Raw genomic sequence first — 4,426 nt, 5'->3', positions numbered from 1 at the left:
ATAATAATTAAATGCATTATCAAATTAAAATCACAAAAATACAATGGTCATTTTTACATTTTTTAGCTTTTAGTTTAACTTAATAATTTTCTGTCATTAGTGTTAAGTTAATTAATTAGTTAATTGTTAGAAAATAGGTAAGTAAGATTAACTTTGCAAATAATATAATTTAGGAGTTTAATTAATTTGTTTAGATTTTAAAATCAAAGAAAATGAATAAATAAAGAAAGGTTTTGTCTAGTTTTATCTCGAATTGGGCCAGGTAACTTCAATTGGCCCAATTGATCACAAATTCGTCCCAGTCCGGACCACTTTAAATCTAGTCCAGTCCTTTAAGCCACCAAAACGATTACGTTTTACCACTTTTAATCCCCACCCTCCATGCTCTTTGATCCTACGGCCTAGAACTAATTACCCTTCCCCCATATAACTGTCCTAACCCAGCTCCCCAAACCCTAAACAAACCCTTTCATTCTCGCATCTTCCTCATCACTCTCAAAACCCTAGCCGCCCCAGATTCCTCCACCGACGGCCACTACCCAAACAACCCCAAATATTTATCCCATAATCCCTACCTCCTCCTCATCCCATATCACCGTCTCATTTCTTCTAAAAAAATGCCTAGATTCCTCCAGTTTTTAGATCTTAGAATACCAGAAACCCTAGATTTTGGCTTCAACATCTGAGTTTTTGGGGTTCGTTTGTGCAAGATTGCCTTGTTTTCTTGGAGGTTTGACTCTCATGAGTAATTTCTTCCAAGAAAATCCGGCTAGAATCTCATTCTGGGCCGGATTCCTTGGAGGAAAAGACCTTTGGGTGGCCAAATAGTATAGAACAAGCGTCGATCTTTGGTAGGGTTCAGTTACATTCTTTTTCGCGCTTTTCCTCTTCTTTTGTTGTTATTTTTGTTTAGTTCGTTTAGTTCTGAAGTCCACACTGTTTATCCTGTTAAGAAATTATTCTCTTAGCTATTAATTTGCTCACAATTCTGTGGTTGTTTAGTCTCTAGCTAGGATCGTTTGTCGTTGGTTTTGTTAGTTTGTTGATTCAGTTTAGTCTTAGCATAATTAATTCAAGTTTGTTTGATTAAGAATTGAGAATAATTGAATAACACAAAGAAGTTAAAAGATAATAGTAATTGAGACGGAAAGTAAAAAGAGAGGGATAATTTTAGAAGGTTGGAAGGGCAATTTAGTCTTTAAATCTGAGAGAATCTTAGGTTATAACTGTTTGAGAAGGTTATAGAGATAGGAGAGGGACTAAAATGCAATAATTAGGTTAGATTAGGGTAAAAAGGGTTCACTCTTAGAAGTTAAAAGGGACAGTTGTTAGAAAAGATGCTAAAATAGGATAGTTGTCCATTTTCTGTTAAAAAACAAATGCCCTCCCGCCTAATTTTTAGCTGACATATTCCCTATATCCTCTCCCCTTTTCTCTCATATAATACAACTCCTACACTCTATATAACAGAGGAAATTCTGGGCAGAAAGACTCGCGTTTGATTTTCATTCAATATTAACTTCTTTGAAAAGAAAACACTCTAAAAAGGGTTCAAATTGGATACAGACAAAAACTTCAAACCAAAAAAGAAAGGGGTTCTTCAGCTTTTGAGTTTTTCTTTTAGAATTTCTGGGTGTATATTTGAAGCTGTTTTGGCTTATTTGTTTGTTGCTATTGCTTGCTCTGTAGCTAAGCTTATTCGCCAATTTAGCCTTTATTTGGCCATTTAAAGTTGTGTTGCTGGATTCAAGGTACATGTTCTGATATTAAGTTATGTAATTGGTGTAAGGATGTCGTGTTGTTATGAAATCTCCATTATCTTTAACTTGTATGTATGCTGAATGTTCCTTCATGATTCGACTGCTAATTTGAGTGTTGCTTCACATATTTGGTGTGACAAATGCCTATACATGCTTGAAACATAAGTAGTAAAGACAATCATGAAATCAATTCTGTTTTTAATCTTTGTTTGTCAAGGTTTGAGTTGCTATTGATGGCTTTCCTATGCATGAAGTTCTGAATTTTCCCTGTAGGTCTGTGGTTTAAGAAGTAACACGCCAAAAGTGTTGGTGACGAATTTAGAGATCGAACCAGTGCTTGGCCTGATTTTAAAAGTTCCACCACTTGAAAGTGGTCATTTCTGTAATAGCTTAATTCTAGATTGGTATAGTTCCTAGTACAGAAATGTAATTATCTGGTTCATCATTAGTAAATATAGTTGTGTAAATTCAGTATTGTTTAAATCTGTAGAAATGCTTTAACTGTGGTAGTAAAGTACATATATAATTCTTCGTGGCATTTGTTAAGTTGATCGCGTGCTGAGTTTCATTCTTGTGGAAGAACCTGTTTGTTTCCAGTGTTATTGCTTTGTAAAGTTTTAGGACTGGCCACTATTCAGGACCACATTGGAAAACCTTATGGATTGGAGTTTAATTTATGGCAATGAAGTGGGTTTCCCAAGCTCGATTTTGTCAGACCCAGGCTTTATTAATAAAATAGCTCTTCGTTTCTGTAGTAGGCCGAAACACGAGCTTAGGCCTGATTCAAATTGTTGTTATTTCTGATGACCCAAATCAGCCCATAAATCAAAGTATTCATTCGCACGACTTTGGCCAAACAATCTTGGAAATTAATAAAACATGATTAATTGTGTAAATGTACGCATGACATGACTTAAGCGCCCCAAATAAAACGGACTTATGCACATGTGATCTGTTTCAAAGATAAATTCATAACACCGTAATTAAAAGCAGTGAAAAGGTAGATGTACATAGGTTCTAAGACAAAGTAATTAAAAAATTTAATTAAGCCAGGTATGATTAAAGCGACTGTGCTAAAATCACAGAATTCATGAATGGCTAACACCATTCTCCCGGTTTAATAGAATCTTTTACTCGATCTTCTAGTTTTTACAGACTTTAAAACATAGTCAAATTTCCTCGATTTGGCATTTTAAAATAAACCGGTGATTTGGGACACCATAATAATTATTCCAAGTGGCGACTCTAATTAAATAAATAATTCCATTTTGAATAATGTCACTTTAATTAGAAAAACTCCCTATTCCTCGGAAAAAGAAGGTGTGACAGCTCTAGCGACTCTGCTGGGAAATCGAACCCAAAATCTCTGGTTCAGGGATTCAGAATTCGAGCTTGTTAATATAGTCTATACTTGGCTTTCTTGGTTGTTGCTATTACTGTTTTTGTGGGTCTAATGTGTTAATTGCCGCTCATTTACCGCTTTGATATTATTTGAACTGTATTAAACTGTCTTCTTACACCTCTCTTCTGAGTCTTCTAAAAATATGGTGCACACGTACGCGTGGCCCACTTTTCTATTAGAGGTCGTACCAAATAGAACGAGGCTAGATCAGCAACTAGGCCGGGTAGACTTTCGTGCTCCCGGTACATTGTCCCCACCTCAGCTCAAGTTGTCCGCTTGGGTAAGCCATGTTTAGAACACACCCCTAGGTTTTTAAACATAGAATAACATTGCCTCATGCCGGATCCTAGTAGGAGCATTTGTTTGCATTACATGCATTTGACTTTGGGGACTCAACACAGGGTTGGGTCCGTTTAGGACAGTTGTACCCGAAATAAAAGACCATCTTGATGCATCCTACGTGCTATTTGTGCATTTATTTGTTTCGGCTTGCATTTGATTGGCTAGGGAAAGAAAATCAAGAGAAAAATTGATGTTCTAATGTCACGACCCGGATTTCCCACATTCGGGAGTCGTGATGGCGCCTACTAATGAGAGCTAGGCAAGCCAGATTTATTTACTTGTCCATTAATAACCTAATCCATTTTAACAATTTACGACGATAATACAAAAGCAACGAAATTAAGAAATAAGCGGAAGTCTTAACATTTTATAAAACTGAATAAGATGCGGAAAGTTCAACAAAATCCTCTACCCAAGACTGGTGTCACTGTACTCACGAACTGCTAAGAATACTACATACAAACGTCTGAAAGAGAATATAAGCTGTTTGTCTCGATTACAATGAGATAACAGATAAAAATAAAGGATAGAGGAGACCCCGGGCCTGCGGACGCCTGTAAGGCTACCTCGGGTCTCGCCGAAATGAAGCCTGCTCTCATACTACTGCTGCTGCTGCTCGAAACCTAGACCTGTGCAAAATAGCACAGATTGTAGTATCAGCACAACCGACCCCATGTGCTGGTAAGTGTCTGGCCTAACCCCGGCGAGATAGTGACGAGGCTAGGACCAGACTCCAGATAAACATGTACAGATATATATACAAGTACAACAGAAAAATAACAAGAAAATAGCAATTTAAGCTGGGGAAGGGAGCATGCTTCAGGGGTAACAGATAGACACAAACTATTAGGAATAATGATACGTACATCTACAGTTTAACTTCTAACAATAATGAAAAGATAAGACAACTTTCATATTTTAA

General features: G+C 36.7%; 1 long non-coding RNA gene across 1 annotated transcript; it reads left to right on the top strand.

Annotated features, from left to right (window-relative positions):
• Window positions 1–463: 463 nt before the first annotated feature.
• LOC109217961 lies at window positions 464–2,325 on the top strand. Its single transcript, XR_002066705.1, has 2 exons — window positions 464–851; window positions 2,034–2,325. It is a non-coding gene; the product is annotated as an uncharacterized LOC109217961 (long non-coding RNA).
• The last annotated feature ends 2,101 nt before the right edge of the window (window positions 2,326–4,426 follow it).

The sequence above is a fragment of the Nicotiana attenuata genome, unplaced genomic scaffold (genome assembly GCF_001879085.1).
Source record: "Nicotiana attenuata strain UT unplaced genomic scaffold, NIATTr2, whole genome shotgun sequence".
In the NCBI taxonomy this organism is placed as follows: Eukaryota; Viridiplantae; Streptophyta; class Magnoliopsida; order Solanales; family Solanaceae; genus Nicotiana; species Nicotiana attenuata.
This window is presented reverse-complemented; position numbering and strand designations above follow the sequence as displayed.